Source organism: Macaca nemestrina, chromosome 10, assembly GCF_043159975.1.
Source record: "Macaca nemestrina isolate mMacNem1 chromosome 10, mMacNem.hap1, whole genome shotgun sequence".
NCBI lineage: Eukaryota > Metazoa > Chordata > Mammalia > Primates > Cercopithecidae > Macaca > Macaca nemestrina.
This window is the reverse complement of record NC_092134.1, coordinates 125,037,403-125,057,240: the sequence shown is the minus strand read 5'-3', so window position 1 is coordinate 125,057,240 and position 19,838 is coordinate 125,037,403. Positions and strand designations below refer to the sequence as shown.

The 19,838-nt window shown below is 34.2% G+C and overlaps 1 long non-coding RNA gene across 1 annotated transcript in view; it reads left to right on the top strand.

Annotated features, from left to right (window-relative positions):
* Window positions 1-19,260, top strand: part of LOC105481494 (uncharacterized) — a 113,222-nt gene extending 93,962 nt beyond the window's left edge. Inside the window, exons 8-11 of the long non-coding RNA XR_011609315.1 lie at window positions 7,849-7,980; window positions 8,477-8,559; window positions 12,143-12,280; window positions 18,708-19,260. This is a non-coding gene — a long non-coding RNA (uncharacterized lncRNA). The remainder of the gene's footprint in view (window positions 1-7,848; window positions 7,981-8,476; window positions 8,560-12,142; window positions 12,281-18,707) is intronic.
* The last annotated feature ends 578 nt before the right edge of the window (window positions 19,261-19,838 follow it).

The window sequence follows — 19,838 nt, the reverse complement described above, 5'->3', positions numbered from 1 at the left end:
AAAAACATAATGCCTAAAATACATTCCTGTTTACCCATAATAAAAGAGGGATATTCTTTTAACTGTTAGGATTCCACATTATTTTCTCTACTTTCAAAGAAATGAAATAAATTAATATAGGATTTTATTGACTCTAAAACTTTTAGACACACTTATTTATCACTAAGAAGAAAAAAAATGCTCCCATCAACTATAACTCACATTCCAAATAGAAGATACTAGAATCTGAAAAAATATAATCCTTAGCTTCCCTGAAAGAAGGCAGCATAAAAATACCATATAAACTTAATGACATAAAAAGCATTGTAGTTTTCAGGAATGCATTGAAGTCAACATTATCACCAGAAAAAAAATTGTAAAGCTTTATATATATAATACCCTGTGGCCTTTTATATATATGTGTGTGTATAAATGTGTATGTATATACATACATACACACTCATAATAAGTAATACTTTACAAGAAAAATACAATTAAGTATTATCTAAATTATGCTTCTGATCTCAAATTATAAATTATATTTTTCCTTATGCCATCAGATGACTTAACATTATGAACACACACAAATGTATGCATATACACTTATATATGCATGTGTATACAATACAAATATATATGTATATATGCAAATATATATACCTTGTCACAGATTTTTGAAGGTAAACTTTAATGCAATAAACCAAGAGTTAGTACTTAGTTTAATACATCCTTACTGATAAATTGAATAAATAAAAATATAAAATGATTGGCACATAATAACTTACCAATTAGGAGATAAAATTGAAAAATTTGAATAACTAATCTAAATACTATTTGTCTCCTTCTCTCCTCCAGAAGACCTCTTTCTTCTTCTTCTTTTTTTTTTTTTTTTTTTTTTGGTATTTGCTCCCTCCATTCCCATCTCCTCTCCATATAGTAATCTCAAAAAGGGGCCAAATTCATGCTTATTTCTATCAATATTATATTTCTAAATATGCCAATGAAGGAAACATTTTAAAGCATGGAGGGCAACAATGCACAATTTGTAAATGAACATAATCACATAAAGTGTTTCCTTATAGTTTGAGCATTCAAGTATCAGTTGTTGATTCAGGAAACATCAGACTGGTGCAATCAAATGGTTATTATCTAACCCTTTCCCTAATGTCTTAAGGGCTGAAGAAAATGCATATATAGAAAAAGTTATTAAGAAAAAATAGCTAGGATAGATGGGATTTTAAAGTATTTGTTAGGAACTAAAATGCAATGAATTGTGTATTAAAACAATGTTTGGAGAGCCTTCTGCATTATTTAAAACTACCGTAAAACATTTTCTCCCTAAAAATCCATTATTCAATATATTACTAATAAAGCTGAAAGAATAATTAAGAGGACTGGACTGGTTGTCTTTTCATTTTTGAATGTTTAGAAGCACAAGTCTATCACAGGCTGTCTTTCTAAGGCATTTTTTTTTTTAAAGCAGCTATGATAAAAACAAAAAGAACACTTGATACATTCAGATAACTGGTCCAAACTGGGAAATGACTAGACTTGGCCTTGCTTTACTTTCCTTCTTCACTTTTTTCTGACCTTCTTCCCAGTTTGTCTGCGCCCTGCCCCTCACCCCCTACCATGCTCAGCCTTTCTGTTTTGGTATGCTGTCATGTTCATCTTGCCTGGTAGTACCTCGTATTTCTGACTTATTTTTTTCTTTATGTACCATACTCTCTGTCCTAGATTCTATGTTTTTAAAGCCTTCATTAAATATCTAAACTCTGCCAGTAAAAAAATCCAAGATAATTTATGAGTGTGAATTAATTAATATATTACTCTTACAACAGCTTAGCATTTTAACAGTGAATTTATTAAGAATATGTGTGGTTTCTCTCAAAAAAAAAAATAGATACTTAATGCTAGTGTTTCAGGAACAGGGACAAACTGGTGGTTGGATAAGTTTGTCCCCAAACTGATTCCTTAATATTCTTCAATATTCTTATTTCTACTCTGAGATCCACTCTAGTATTTCCAACTGTCTCCTGGACATTTTCATGCGCTATCTCCATTGTGCTGTCATTTCAAGTTTAACATATCCCCAAATAAACTCATTCTTCTGCTCCCAAAATCTTTGCTTCCTTTGGTGGAAGGTTAATTTCTTAATTAACAGCACTATTGCTTGCTTTTGCCAGCTGTGTCCCTTACTTACCTTCCTCTTCTGCAGCTGTCACCCACTTTGAACTAAATCTTGTAGATTCATTGCAGAATTGTATCTTGAACCTGGATCCTTCTACTTGCTCCCGTGGACAATGACTTCATTTAGTCAAGTAACTTCTTTGAATAAATTATTGTAATAATATTAATTTTGCCTGTGACTATTTTTTTCTTCACTGTGTGATGTGCTGTTGCCCATAATCTGTCACTATAAATCCCTCTTATAAATGCCAGTCCTGTATATCACCACATTTGAAATTTAGCTTTCTCATTATTTTTTTATTATGAGTCTAATCATTCAAGCATGGAGGTAAAAACAAAGCAAAACAAAACGTTCATATCGATATTATATTTTCTTTCTAGCCTACCTCTTTGCAAATACCCCAACCAGCCCTTGTGTCAATCTTAGAGGATGCTTGCCGTTCTCCAAATATGTACAGGTCTTCCTTTCATTCTAGCCTTCATAAGTCTTCTTGATTGCCTAGAATGCATTGCATTTACTGGACTGGCAATTCCTTATCTTGTAAGACTTATTTTAGATGCCATTTCCCCTGCAAAGGCTTTCCTGACTCTACCAGATAGTTGGCATCCCTAACTTAAGTGTTAATAGTATTATATTTTCACTGGAAGTATGTTCCACCACAATCAAGTTCCACTCACCAGTGCAGACACTGAGCTTTCCTTTCTATACCATGGTGACAACTTTGTGGGAATTAATATCTCACTCTATGATTAGGAGTTACAAAAGTCCTGAATCATTGAAACACTGTGGGTATCCACACAGAAAAATTTTGATGGGGCTTAGTTCACTTGAGTCTTAGATTATTATGGGGGACAAGATAAAGAACATGTCCTTTAACTGGAGAAATGATAAGTGACACACAGTCTATTTTGGATGGAAAGCCTTTGCATAGAACTGTGAGAAGTTCAGCTAAGAGTCTTAATATGACTGTGGTCATAGATATGGAGAGAAGACATGTATGAATGATATTGATCAAGGCCTGGTGATCAACTTATTGTGAGATGAAGGAAAGAGCAAAATCTAGAATGATTCCCAAGTTTCTGTTTTTGCTAAATATAGACACCTAATAAGAGAAAATAAGAGTGGAGCAAGAAAAGCAGGTTTGAAAATCTGGATTTAGCTACTTCCAGTACATCAAAATGTGTATGTCCTTTAAATTACATGTTATATTAGCCTGAAAACTTCATCTTAAAATGGAGCTAAGATGTTGAATTTTTTTCTGTATAGTGCCAGATAATAAATATTTTCTTCAACTCTGCCTTTGTAGCAAGTAAGCCACCAAAAATGAATAGGCATGGCTTGTCCTAATAAATCTTTATTTACAAAAACAAGCGATAAGTGAAATCCAACCGACCAGCCATTGTTTGCTGGCCCTGATCTAGATTATTGAAGTCCTCAATACATAAGAGGATAAATGTCATTAGAGTGGAGGTGATTACTCAGGGAAAACATATAGAAGAAGATTAGTGTGCTATTGGATCAGTGTGATTGGATCATGAAGGGTAGAGCTCATGGAGAGACCAGTATACAATGGTTTGAGATGCCAGAGATACTGGAAAACAAAAAAATAAGATTTCCATGGAAATAAGGGAGTGAAAATTTTCAAGAACATTCACTATGTTAAATGCAAAAGAAAGCATTAGTAAATGTGGACAAAAATAAACATTTTTAAAAAGGTCACTGATTTAATTTTGCAGTGAAGTAGCCATTGGTGACCTTAGAGCAAGAATTTTCAATAAAATGTGGAGGCAGATGTCATTATGCAGTGGATTGAGAAGTCAATGAAAATATAGAAGGGAGATCAATGAATGTTAACTAGTCTCTAAAGAAACCTGGCTCAAGTAAAAGTCTGTCAGCCTAGTTCAACCCAAAGCTTACATCTTACTGAATGAAGAAAATTCAACTTTTCATCTAAGTACTGGAATAAAATAAGAATTCCAACTCTTACTACTCTTATTCAACATAGTACTAGAAGTACTAGTTGGAGCAATTAGGCAACAGAAAGAAATAAAGGGCATCCAAATTGGAAAGGAGTAAGTCAAATTGTCCCTGTTTGCAGATGATATGATTTTATATTTAAAAACCTAAGACTCTATCTAAAAACTGTTAGAACTGATAAATGAATTTATTAAAGTTGCAGGATACAAAATTGACATACAAAAATTAGTAGCATTTCTATACATGAACAATGAACTTGCTGAAAAAGAAAGAAAGCAATCCTATTTACAACAGACACATACACACACAGAGATAGAGAGAGAGAGAGAGAAAAATAAATTTAACCAAAAGGTAAAAGACCTTGACAAAGAAAACTACAAAACACTGATGGAAAAAAAATGAAAAGAAAATGAAAAATGAAGGCAACCAATGCTGGTGGATTAGAAGAATTAATATTGTTAAGATAACAATATTCACTTTGGGAGGCCAAGACGGGCGGATCACGAGGTCAGGAGATCGAGATCATCTTGGCTAACACAGTGAAACCCCGTCTCTACTAAAAATACAAAAAAATTAGCCGAGCGTGGTGGAGGGTGCCTGTAGTCCCAGTTACTCAGGAGTCCGAGGCAGGAGAATGGCGTGAACCCGGGAGGAGGAGCTTGCAGTGAGCCGAGATTGTGCCACTGCACACTCCAGCCTGGGCGACAGAGCGAGACTCCGTCTCAATAAAAACAAAAAACAAACAAACAAACAAACAAACAAAACCAATATTACTAAAAGCAATCTACAGATTTGATGTAATTGCTGTCAAAATACCAATGATATTCTTCACAGAAACAGAAGAAAAATCTTAAAACTTGTATGGAACTACAAAAGACCCCAAATAGCCAAAACAATCCTGAGCAAAAATAATAAAGCTGGAAGCATCACACTATCAAGCCTCAAAATATACTACAAAACTATTGTAACCCGAACAGCATGGTACTGGCATAAAAAAGACATATAGATCAAAGGATTAGAACTGAGAATACAGAAATAACTCCATATATTTACAGCCACATGGCTTTTGATAAAGGTGCCATGAACCCTCATTGGGGAAAGGACAGTCTCTTCAGTAAATGGTGCTGGGAAATGAACATCCTTATACAGAAGAATGAAACTAGACCCTACCTCACACTTCATACAAAAATTAACTCAAAATGAATCAAATACCTAAATGTAAGATCTGAAAAAATAAAATTACTAGAGGAAAATATGGGAAATGTTTCAACACACTGGTCTGAGAAAAAATTTTATGAATAAGACCTCAAAAGCACAGACAACAACAACAACAACAAACAAACAAATTGAATTACATCACATTAAACATCTCCTGAACAGCAAAAACAAGAACAAAACAAGAGAGTGAAAAGAATGGGAGAAAATATTTAAAAAGTACTCATCTGATAGGAGATTAATATCCAGAATACACAATGAAGTGAAACATCTCAACAGCAAAAAATTATAAAATTTAAGTTAAAAATGGGTAAATAATCTGAACAGACATTTCTCAACAGAAGACATACAAAAGACCAAAAAATATATTATGAAAAATGTTCAACATCACTGATCATCAGGGAAATGCAAATCAAAATTACAATTAAGTATCATCTCACCCCAGTTAGAATGACTATTAACAGAAAGACAAAAATTAACATGCTGGCAAAGATGCAGAGGAAAGGGAACTCAGACACTGTTGGTGTGAACATAAATTAATACAACCATTCTGGATAACAATTTGGAAGTTCCTCAAAAAACTACAAATGTAATTACCATATGATCTAGCAATCTCACTACTGGGCATTTGTCCACAGAAAAGGAAATCATTATATTAAAGGGACATCTGCACTCCCATATTTATTGCAGCATTATTTACAGTAGCCAAGATCAACCTAGGTGTCCAGCAACAGATGAATGGATACAGCAATATGGTATGTACACACCATGGAATACTACTCAGCCATAAAAAGAATAAGATCCTGTTATTTCTGGTAACATGGATAAAACTGGAGGACCTCATGTGAAGTGAAATAAGCCAGGAACAGAAAGTTAAATGCTGCATGTCCTCACTCATATGTGGAAGCTAAAAAAGTTTATCTCATAGAAGAAAGAAGTAGAACAGACGATAACAGAGACTGGCAATGTTGGGGGAAGGGAGGGAGGAATAGGGAGAGATTTGTTAAAGCATACAAAATTACAGCTGCATAGGAGGAATAAGTTCTAGTCTTCTACCACTGTAGGATCACTATAGTTAATAACATGTAGTTTCAAATAACTAGGAGGAGGTTATTGAATGTTCCCAATACACAAAAAAATGATAAATGTTTGACATGATGAAATAGATGTGTTAATTGTCCTGATTTGATCACTATATAAGTATTGAAACATATCTTATGTGCCTCATAAATATCTACAATTATTATCTGTCAATTAAAAATACATTTAAAAAGAAACTGAAAAAGAAAAAAATTGTATGTTAAAACCTGTTGACTGCCTATCTTCACTTATATTTTTTCATTGCCCTGACTCTGTCAGTCATTTTTAAGCACACCTAACACTTTTTAAAAATCTTAAAAATCTTTCTCTTTCTATTCTTCCAGAATTGACATAGCTTCTTCCTTCCATGACATCCTTTTCATGATCTACATAATTTCTGCTTGATTTGCTTCTCTTTTCAATGTATTTTCTCTAGTTAAGTTAGTGAAGATTTATTTGGGTGCCATACCTGATGTGCTGGTCTTTTTAATTTTGATAGTTAAAAAAGGGCTACACTTACCTAAACGAGTTGGACCATATAGAACCAATCAATATAGATGTGAACTTTTATGTAAAATAATTCCAACATGTATTAGAATTATGTGGAGAAAGATTTAAAATGTTGTAATGATCATGTGAAAATGATTATACATTAATATGTAATCTTCAACATATACTTGCAAAATGAATATTCACATCATTTCACCATTGTGCCTTGTCTAAATAGGAATTGAGGTCCAGAGAAGATGTGAATTGGGTATAGCAGTGTAGTACCAACATTTATCTGTGACTATTTTGTAGAAATATTTCATATATAAATATTATGTGTGTATATGTGTGTGTGTGTGTGTGTGTGTGTAGCTCAGAATATCCTGTGAATTATGTAATATTAGACGCAAGTTACAATGAGGACACTAAGTTGCAAAAAATGCTGAAAAGCATGACTGAACTTGACTGGAGGAGCACCTCTAGCACTTGGTGCCAGTTTCAAAACTCACTCTTTCTAAACCTACATTCATCATTACAAAAAGATGCAATTTTGACTCCAATTTAAAGGAAAGGCCTAGCAATCTTCTATGGATGGGAAGAGGAAAATTGCTGCATGTAAAGGCTTAAGGTAAAAATGTGGGAAAACTACTAGAAATGAAGAATATTGACTACAGTATTTCAATAGTTGAGAGCTAACCATCAGGGCAGGATTTGGATGTTTTAGAAGCTGAATTTCTTATTCGCTATTAATACGGGAAGGTATTGAACAATCACTCATATGATTAGAGAAAACTGATGAACATTTATTGAATACTTAACTCTGTGTCAGGCCCTAGTGTAAGCATTTAATAGATATTAACTTATTTAATCCTCCTAATAGACCTATAATGTAGTTACTATTATTGTCCCCATTATAGAGAGAAAGAAATTAAAGCTCAGAGAGGTATGACGTTGACCCAAGGTGACATGGCCAGAGCGCAATGCAACCAGGATTAGAATCTAAGAAGATGACCCTAGCCTGTTACCTCCTGACAACTAAGACGATGTGGGTAAGTGTTAACCTGAGAATAATGGAAATCTGTTCCCACTAGAATATTGTTCATTCATTTGAGAAAAAAAAATAACAAAAGAGAAGGTAATAAAAATTACATTCCCTTTATAATAACATAAGACCATATTCTTTACAGTAATAAAGATCCAGACTGTTCCTTTCCACTTCTCCTGAGTCTCTAAGAATTGTCTAAGGGCCGAGTCAGTCCTTCTTACCACATTGTTAAAAACTATCAAGAGGCTTTCAAAGTTTCTCAATCACACTTGAATCAGAATTCTTGGCAGAAAGTACACATCATGCTCAAGGGCATTGTAACCCCAGTGGGAATTTTCAGTTTTTCAAACTTCAGAATAAATGAATTCCAATGCAGAAGCATAGAGAAAGGGGAAAGGAGTGACCTCACTACAGTCCCCCCAGTTGTAATCTTTCTTTCCCCATTCCATTCAATTATTCACTTTTCCACAAAAAGCTTTCTTTTTTAATTTTGTCATCAGTAACCCAGAAGATTGGAAGGATATTTAAATGAACTTCCAACCAGCAGAGCTCAAGAATGTGAAAGAAGAGACAAAGTATCAAGGTGAATCAGATGAGACCAAATCAATCAAAGCGGGGATGAGTTGTGGAAGGATAGAGGGATGGTAGTAGAAGAAACTGGATAGTAATAAAAGGTTAGGGAGACATGCAGAGAGGACGTTTTGAGAATAGAGTGGGTGCTAGCAAAGAGGAAAGGTGTAGAAACAGGCAACTGAAGCAAGAAGGGTAAATAAAGCTGCTACCTGATGGCTAAATGTCTAGAATAACATACTGCCTGTACACACATGCACATACAGACATATTGGTATTTGGATACTTTAAAATGGCACATTTTGTTAGAATATTGAAAGCTACTGATGCAAACACTAGCTACAATATATTGGGGCAGAAAACTCAAACATGGCAAAGATTATCTGAGGTTTTAGGTTTTAAGGACACATGTGAGAATGTAATATTTGATGATCTGGAGCCTGGAGAGGACTTAATGCTTTGGCCCAGTGTGCATCTGACAATTTTTCTTCCAATCAAAAGATAGCTTCAAATAACAGTGAATCATTCCATGTGATAGTGATTTGAAAAATAATTTCTCTATAACGAAAGACACACACACACACACACACACACACACACACGAGAGGCAGAGAGATTGACTGTACAAGACCAGGAGCACATGGTTAATTGACATATTCCTGAGCAAACTTGTAAATAGTACTATTCTCACAGGAATTAAATCAGAAACACTGTGGGTAACTTTAGAATTCAGAGGTGCCACAGTTCCGCACTCTGTGTTGATGGAACCGTACGGCATTAACCTTTTCACTTGCACTAACAAAGACAAGTGAAGACAAGATGCGCTATGTCTCCTGCACATCTATGTTTTGTTTTTTGCCCAAGGCCCTCTACAATTATCCCACACTTCAGAACTAATTTCTCTACTCGTTTACCTACATTGTTTTTGCACTACTCCTGCAACATCACAATCTCATTAACCATGATTTTTGTCAAAAGGAGGATTTATAAGGGCATAAAAGAAATAATTATTTCGTGATATAATATTGAGCAAATCTTTGTCGTTTCTGCAAATATGTTGGCCCTCATCCAAAGTAAACATTTTTTCCTGCTTCAGTCTTATTTTATAAATAATACTCTAATGCTTAAAGCAAAGCAGCGCTGACTATTGTTCTCTTAGTCCTGAATTTGAAAATCAGACTTCTTATTTTTAGGTGACGGCAAGAGGGAAAGCAAAACCCAACTGAAATATAGAAATTGATTTTTTTTTCAATAATGCAAATCTTGTCGAGTAAATGTTTATTACCTGTTTTTAAATTTAAAAATGTATTTATATATACGTATGTTTACGAAATACATATACCTATGCATATTATAGAAATATATTTTTGTTTTGCTTTACAAGCCTAAAGTGGAGCAAACAACCATTTAACACCAATAATCAGCTATTTCAGATATGGAAACAAGTGCCTATCTTTTTGTAGCTAACAAACACTTTGATCATTACAGAGGGATAGAAAGTTGTATTTCTTCAAGGCCATCTACAATATGGAATTATTTTGGCTGTAAGGATAAACAATTACCCATGTAACTTAAATGAAAAAAAAATTAACTGTGTAGGTATAAGTGTGGAAATTTGTTCAGCTACAGTTGTCATTTTCCTTGATCATAAGCAAGCTTACTAGCAGCCAGCAATATACTTCTCCAATTAATAACAGCCCAAATAAGAATTAATATCAGTGTGCACATTTCAGAATGAAGAGTTGAAGAATCATGTTTTATCAAATAATGCCTTGTAAAAGGGGCATTGTCTGAGTCTAAGGCACACAGGGAAAGAGAGCTGAAATAAGGAAAAATCTGGTAACTTCTTTACATGTGGTACATTGTCAGAATGGGGTGTGTTTATCTAGAAGAATCTAGTAGTACACATGTAAGCTATCCTCGAATATTTGAAGTGTTGTCATATAGAAGAGGGAGCAAACAGAATGAGGACAAATGAGTTATTTGTGGTCTTAATAAATTATTCTACTTATTAAGAATAGACAGTATTCACACAGAATATATTATCTAGAGATACACTTAAAAGAAAACTTGATGATCATCTCTCAGAGGTGCTCTTCAATGATTTTTTTTTTGCAGGAAAATTGTACTAGATGACCTCTGGAATCACTTCCAGCTTGAAATCTTATGAGTTCGTTTTCTGCTATTATTCTGGCCATGAGAATTCTACTAAAGAATCTGTAGAACTTTTTCCAAGTCATATTTTGCAGATCACTGGTTCTGGTAGCTGTTAATAGGTGCTTTGATTAAAAAATATGACTGTAGTCAAATTAGCTTGGGGGCCATTATATATAATATGCTGTTCTTGGTGAATAAAAATGCACATTCGCGTAGCAAAAGTTCTGAGCTTTTTGTCAAAGATCCTGTTTAACTGGGAACAACCCAACACTCTCTGAACCTCATTTACTAGAGAGCGCTTTTCCAGTATACCTATTTGCAACCTGCAGTGTTCCTTGGAATATTAGTTTTGGAAAATAGCAATTAATATACAAAAAAAGCAACTTATTAACTCACAATGCATTTTGAACACATTTATAAATGTTAAATATTCAAATATTCATGTAGAGGAAAGATTCTTTCCTGGAAAGTTGCTTATCACAAAGACCCCCCTCCACCACAATGCCTGTCTTGTAAATACAAATCAATCGTGTATTTTAAGTGTTTTGTGTACATTTAACATTTTTTACTTATTTCTCATAAATGTCCAATTAACGTACCTAATTTCAGAGTTTCTGAGTGTAGGTAATTGTCACATTGTTTTCTCTATTGATTTGTATCTCTTTTATTAAAGTTATCTCAATTTTATCAAAATTGTAAGACTTACTTTTCTTTATACTTGTACCATTACTTTCATTTTTCTATTGTAAACTCAATTTTATGAAATAATAAATATAAAATGTATAAAATATTTAAATAATTACATGACACTGTTTAAAGATGAAAATGGTGACTCTATTGACATTGAACTGTTGTCTGGGAGACAGTGCCCCCATGTGATAACTCAAAATTCCCATTTATTGGCAATGTTAAACATTCAAATTTGTTGTAAAATATGTGGATGGAACTGTCAACACACAACAAGTAAATATTAAACACATTAAGTTTTGCCAATATACCATTAGAATTATATTGAGTTATTACCTTAATTACAAACATATAAATTGAAGGCTGGTTATATCAGCCACATAAATATAGATTAAAAGAATTTATTGCTTCATTTATGATTTTTATCTTTTTTTCCCTCTGGTTGTCCTTCTCTGGATACATTCTCAGAGTTTACAAATGTGCTTAAGTCATCTCATCTTAAAAAATTATTTCAATAATTCTCTCATAATCTCATAATTCTATATGTATTCTTTTTCATCACTCTTGAACTCTAAAGGGATATTTAAACTTATCATTATTGGAAAAGTTAATTCTTTCCTCCATTATGCCTTATTTTAATTATTTTTATCCACTGACCTTCCTTATTATGAAAATAGAAGCTTCCTTATTATGAAAATAGAAACTTATTATGAAAATAAATAAGGATCATGTTTTGTTTCTTGCATTTCCAGTTTAACAAGACAGTAATGTTTGTTGAACGAATGAATGTTCAATTGAAGGGAGCGCCATGTTCTCCTTTTTTCCCAGGGTCTAGCTAAGACTTGGATACATTGCTGAGCGTTCATGTTTTTTTGATTAATTTTCACAAGGTAAGAATTCACATATGATTCATTTTTATATACCGTCTTATCATCCCCGTTACTCTATGCACATAGTATGCATTCAATCATATTTATTGAATAAAAGAATGAAGAAATTATTAGTGTAATCTATATTTGGTGCTTCCATTTATCATTATTGAAGCCATGCTGGGACCCTGAAAACTTAGTTCTCTTCACACTCTATTTAAAAATATTTCCTTTCAAAAAGTCACAGTAATCTCACAGTTCTCGATACCAATCATTTACCATGTATAACACAGCTAATAAACCATTCTTGCAATCATTTATGGCTTCCAAGAAAATGTACTCTTCTGGTTAACTTTCTGCTACCTACATGTACATACATTATGCTGTTTATTTACCTGTCTTGCTTTCTATGTATCTTTGGAAATTTTATCAAACCTTAAATTTAAATGACAGTCCCTCTTGTTACCATCCTTCTACACTTCATTCCCATAAAACCACCTACCTCCAGGACACCTTCTACAGCACAAGAGTGTAGGGTCTTAAAGTGTTTAAAATCAAAATTTCCAATATACGTTCACTATGTTCTTCTGTTGAAGTTCTTTGATTAATATAGGTAGCAATATTATTTCACTCACTAGAAAAGGCTCTTTGGCTTTTTCCATTATTCATTAATCCAGCTGATATTTCTTGAGTGCCTACTATGTTCTAGACACTGTCCTTCTATGTCTTCCCCATTAGCATATATGCTCTATGAGGACAAGGACTTGTTTTGCTCAGTGTTGCAGTTCTAGCACAATTCCCTGTCCTAATGGAGCTTATATGCTCATGGGGGAGACATACAATGGACGTGTAACAAGTAAATATAACAAATGAGTGAGGACAAGGGCTATGGAGAAAAGTAAAGCAAGATAAGAGAACTAGGATGTCATGCTGGAGATTGCCAGTTTATTTAGGGAGTCAGGAAAGATCTCTTGGATAAGGTGACATTTCTGCAGAGACCTGAATAAATAAGTGAGGAAAACATGTGGTTAAGTGAATATGCAGGGAAAGTAGTCTAGGTAGAGGGAAGGGTGAGTGCAAAGTTCCTAGTCTGTGTTGCATGCTCAGGAACAGCAAGGAGGAAGAGCAAGTGGGCAGAGTAGGGAGGAGAAGAAGTATGAAGGAAGATCGGAGAAGTAGAAGGGGCTAAGTTATACAGGTCTTCATAGGCCATTGTGAGGACATTGAATTTTAGTCTGGGTGAGATAAGAAGTTCTGTAGAAGCTTTTAAGCGAAGTTGTGATTCACTGGTTTCAACTGCTGGGTTGAAGGTAAACAACAGGAAGATAAAAGTAAAAGTAGTTTAGGAATAATAGTGATAATCCAGGAGAGATATGATCATGGCTTCGATGAGGGAGGTGTCTGTGGAGATGGCAAGAAGTGGCCAGATTTTTAATTTCTTTTGAATGTAAAGGATTTTGCTGTTAAATCTGGTATGCAGTGTGAGAGAAAACATAAAGTCGAGACCAAGTGTAGTCCTCAGCTGCTGAATAGTGTGGCTAATAATGCTGTGCTGTATACAACCGCAGGTCAGGTAAGCCTGGAGGCAGCCCCACTCAGTGTAAGATGACTATTAAGCACCTAGTGGACATGCAGGGTGAAAGCCTGGGCTTAGGAGTCAATAGTTCAGTTCAGCATAAAATTATGGGAGATGGTCTTAAAAGCATGAGACTGACTGAGATTTCCTTTTCTTCTATTGCTTCAATGCTACATCTATACAATCTCTTTTATATGTTTTCATTACTTCTTCATTTTAAATGCCATTATCCTAATCCAAGATCTCACAATCTCTTTACTGAACTTGTGCAAAAACTTTAGTCTTTTATCTCTGATATCCTTCCATCTCCACTCTATCTTACCTATCTTATATTTTCTCAGATTAATCTTTCTAAATCACAACTCTTATGGCTCTCTATTGCACAAAATGTTCACTGGTTCCTATATTCAGAGGCACATCCAAAAATCTTAATTTTCCATAATCTGTGACCAACCTATTATTTCCTACTTTCTCTCATATACTTAGTTGACCATTAAGCAACATGGATTTAAACTGTATGAGTCCACTTATATGGGAATTGTTTTCAATAAATACGTCAGAATAAATTTTGGAGATTTGTAATAATTTGAAAAAGTTTGCATATAAACCTTATAGCCCAGACATATGGAAAAAAATTAAGAAAAGTTAGGTATGCATAACATACATGTAGATATTAGTCTATTTTTATTATTTACTGCCGTAGAATACACATAAATGTGTTATAAGAAATTAAAATTTATCAAGGCTTATATGAACACAAGATCTACATGGTGTTGTTTGCATGCCAGAGAAATGTAAACAAACATAAAGATGAAGTATTAAATCCTAACTGCACAAAATTAACTATATTACATACTGTACTACGGTAATAATTTTGCAAACAATTCCTGTTGCTATTGTGGTGAGCTCTAGTGCTGTATTACACGAACCATCTCTGAGTGAGCGATTTGTCTCTCCACTGAATTGTGTATTACAGTAAATAGTGATCTTTCATGGGTCTCATGGATTATGGTGCTTAATGCAATACCATACACCTTGAATAACACCATAGGACCCATATACAAAGTCCTACGAGTGATGCTGGAGATGCTCCCAAGAGGCTAAATAAGTCTTGACAATACAAGGAAAAAAAATTAAATTTATTGCTATGTACCATAGATTGAGGTCTGTGGCTATGGTTGCCTGCCATTTCAGAAGGATGATTCATCCTGTAAACAAACAAAAACTTACAGTATCCAAAATACAGTACAGGACTTCAGATGCAATTTCTCTTCCTTATAATTGTCTTACTAACATTTTCTTTTCTCTAGCTTACTTTATTGTAAGAATACATTATATACATACAAAATATGTGTTAATCAGCTGTTTATGTTATTTGTAAGGTTTCTGTTCAATAGTAGGTTATTAGTGGTTATGTTTTGGAGAAGTCAAAAGTTGTAGGTGGATTTTTGACTAACTGTGGTCAGTACGGAAATCCCCATGTTGTTCAAGGGTGAACTGTGTACATTTTATTCAAGCTAATTTGTTCATCATTTCGTAAAACCAAAACATCTGCCCTCAAGTACCTTATTTCTACAGATACAAATCTTACATGTTATACTCTGCTTTCCTGAAAACATCTTCTAGATAAATCTTTCCTAATATACCCATGAAATAAGTGTCTCCATGTAACCTCCCAAAGTACACTACTTACAGGAATATAAATTTTCTTCTTTGTGTTATTCTTAAGTGTGCATGTATGTGTGCACCTGTGAATATTTTATCTATTCTAATATATATAATACACCTTTATTTATGCTTTATATATTTATATCTTATACCCCTTTAAAGAGATACTAATTTATCAAAACAAGCCCCAGAGTCTCTAGCATTGTGTCTTGCATCTAGTGGGTACCCTATAAACATTTTATGAATGAATGGAGCCTTCAGTTGATTTAGTCATGAAAAACTTCATAACGAAAAGGAATTTGAATCCAGGTTTTTATAAAATGAGGAATATCAAATAGTGGAAAAAGATAAGCTGGGAATTGTAGGTGGGAAGAGCTTCATGTTAAGATTAGTATTTCCATAAATACATACCTAATCTGTGAATGGTATTAGGCGGGTTTGCTTAAGCTGTAGAAAGACATATGTTGGGGAGCCTGAGAAATGTGGTTAGTGGTCCATGTTTGAGCTGGTGAAAGAATAAGTCAAAATAGCTGGATTTCAGAAGGTTGATAATAGGAACCCCTTATAGGTATTGCAGAAGGAGCACAGCCTGATGAAAGTGGAAATTGAGAAAGATTATTTTAAAATTAGAATATTTTTAAATATTACCTTTACTGATGATTATCTCTCATGACCTAAAAGGTCAAAATTTATTGCCTTATTTTATGCCTAAATTCTTACCGGGCACTATTGAAAACACACACATGTTTTTATATAGTAACATATTCAACATAATATAATCTCAATAATAGATAAAATTAAAAATAATGTCATTTGCTCTTATGCATGTATGGGTTCACATTCCCAAGGCATATGACAGACGACAAGGGAATAATCCATAGTTTGATTTCATGGGCAAGTTAGAGCACCAACATACATGTTACCTTTAAGACATAAAGACCCCCGAATATTTTATTTTTTTGGATTACTTTTTTCCACGACTTAAATACAGTCATCAACCAGAAGAAAGAGAACATTTGGTTTGCAGAATAGAGCATCTTAATATGGCAAGTCGTGATGAAAAACTCTATGGAAACCAAATCCTTGTGGGTGATATGGCCTCAAATAAGGACATTTTTGAAACATAGAGTTTTTGTGCTGGATTGCTTTTCCCAGAAGCACCCAGCTGAGGAACACCCCTGAAAGATTCAAAGCATGTATTTTAAGGATGTTGAATAACTATGAGGGTAGCAAGCACTTCTCACTTGGATTTGTTCAACTTTTGAATTGATCTAATAGGCTATGAACATTTCTTCATACTTGTCATCTCCTTCCTTTACAGGGTCATAGGCAGGATTAATGAAATAACTTTCTAAAAGAGATTGAGCTCCGTCACAGAAAATGGCTAAATAGAGAACAGTGTTTTTGTTGTGATAGATTATGTAAGAATGAGCACGGGACAAGTTTTGCAATTTAACCTATTTTGAAGAAAAATGACAAAATAGAGCTTGATTCTTTTTGAATAAAGATTTATGTTGGTGTGACTATCTCAAAAAGGACATTGAGCATTTAATTTTCCCATACTCTGAAATAATTTAGTTATTCACTGTATAATTTTAAATCAAGCCACATAGTACAATGTGTTAAAAGAGGTTGCCACACTGTAGTCCCTGGGCCAAATCTTGCCGTCCTGAAAAATTTCGCTGTCAGTTTGTGTAAAGTTTTATTGGAACACAGTCAGATCCCTTTTTTACGTATTGTTTATGGTTGCTTTTGCGGTACATTATGAGTAGTTTAACAGTTACGACAGAGACAGCATGGCCTACAAAACTTGAGATATTTACTATTTGGCCCTTTAGAGAAAAATTTTGCAGAGCCCTGATTTGTAGCAGGGTGTTTTCATATGACAGCCAAGAGTTAAGCATTCGCATATTCTTAAGTGCGCACGTATGTGTGCACCTGTGAATATTTTATCTATTCTAATACATGTATAAAACACCTTTATTTGTGCTTTATCTATTTATCCCTTATACCCCTTTAAAGAGATTTTCTGCAAATTTCTTATTAACTCTAAAACTCAATTTATTCATCTGTAATAATATCTGTCTGGTAAGATTTTTGGTAAAGAATAAATTATAGGAGCTTATAATAACTCTTAACACAGTGTCTAGGAAGTAATAGAAGACTGACATGAAGTAGTTGTTGTTGTTCTGTAATTCCTACTTAATAAGCAGATGGAGCACTGCCATTCCTAGGCATGTACTTTAAAATACTGTTTTGTATGTGCTCAGATGTGGTTTCCTCGAGCTCATTATTTAGTGGTCCCAATATCCATGTAGGACTCTAGTTTTAACATGCAACCCTGGAAAAAGAGTCTTCTCACCCAGCCAAGCAAAGATAATGGCAGGTGAGGATTGTGAAACTTGTTAGTGACAATGACCCTCTATTGAAGGTAAGGACAGAGGGGTGTTAAATAATTGGGGTAAAACTGACCAAAAAAAAAAAAAAAAAAAGCACGGCATCAGGAAATACCGTTTTGTCAGTGCAACTTCAAATAAATGCAAAGATAAAATATTTTGATAACAGTAGTTAATATGAAGTGGGAAGTAAATTTTGAGACATTCTGCAAACACACACAAGTGTAAATGGATTAAGTGGTGTATATAGAATACATAAGAGACTAGAGTGTTAAAGGCTGAGCATTGAGGCAGTGGGCATAGTGCATGAAATAAACTTCAAAGATACTAGGCATTTATATTTGGGATCTACCTATGAGAATTCTCCCAGTAAAAAAGCAGAGTTGGAAGTGTTTCTGGATATTTTTTTAAGCATTAGAAAGAAGTGAGTTGAACTTTGAAATAGCTACATACGCTATACTCTAAGGAACATACGACAGACCTTCAGTGAGTGTGCCTCGAGCATTTTGATTTGAAGAAATAGTGAACTGAGTTCATGTGGGGCTTTGGATTGTTGGAATTTTTGTCTTGCTTACAAAAGAACTAATAGTTGTTGCTTAAAAAATAAATAACTGGTCCTCTTTGATATATTGAATTTATACTGTTTAAAAAGGAGGAAGATGTCATCAGTTTGCTAGATTGTTTAATACAGAAATCCATCTATATTCAAATGTAGAGTTTATGTCAATAGAAGCTCTCCCTGTTATATTTTCTTTCCACTGCATGAGGGAAAAGACTGCCTTTATTTCATTTATTTCTATATTCCTAGTGCCTAGCACATATGGTGCAATCAACAAATGTCTGGTGAATATGGATGAACGAATGCATGAAATCCTTGAGAACAATCAAGACTCGGAGATGATATGTTAAGAATTCTCGCCAAGAAGGAAGGCACAGCGAAGTACATCATTTGAAAAGATTTTGATGCTTCTGATAACTTTTAGGAGGAGACCTCACAATCCAAATCTATGTCCAGATAACATACCAGACATGTTTGTTTTAGGCAGCAGTTAGACAAAAGAAGCCTGAATTTAGGGAGATCCATGACTCACGAGGAGAGTAAACAGTGAACTAAACACATTATCCAACTGACCGTGGATTTCGCAGAAACAAGGTATTGGACTGCTAAGACAGACTATCTAAAAATGAAAGGATTAAGTCAAGAAGACAAAATTGAATGCTTATTGACCAATTCAAGCCCACGAGTACCTATTTGGCATAGAGCAATACATGATTTTTTTTTCTTTTTTATTAGGAGAGAGATCCTATTATTCTCCCAGGTTGAGTTTTTATTAGTTTTAGAATTGATAAGATTGAGCTTATTCTTGGCGAATTTTAGAGTATTTCAAAATGGTTCATTTTCCCCTCCTGCCAGAAGCATGAGGGGATTTTTCTTTAATAATTATGAGAACCTGGTTGAGCTCCTAGACCAATAGCTCACAAAATCTCACAAAATTGTGAGGGCTCTCCATGACTGGATACCCCTGGAATTTTCGGCTCTAAGATTTGTCCACACTGAACCTCTAGTAATTCATCAGTTATAGTTCAGTTTTACTTACCGTGGCATTGGTTCCCACAGTGTTTTCCACTTCTGAGTCTCTACTCTGGTAATTAATTGGTGACTTCCTGTATTAACCTGTTTACTCTGGGGGGTGCAGGGGTGGGTAGCAGTTTGTCCTATGTCCTCCCCCTCATTTTGAATCCAAATAAGTTGTTGATTTTTTAGTTTGTTCAGTGATTTATTTGTTAGGATGGAGTGGCAATTTCCAAACGCCTTACAAATGGAAACTTCCTGGCAGATTTTGTGTCATCACAACTAAACAGGAACAGGAACATGACACAGTTAGAAACTGGGACAGATATGTTATCTTACATGTTTATCCCAATCAAGACTTAAACC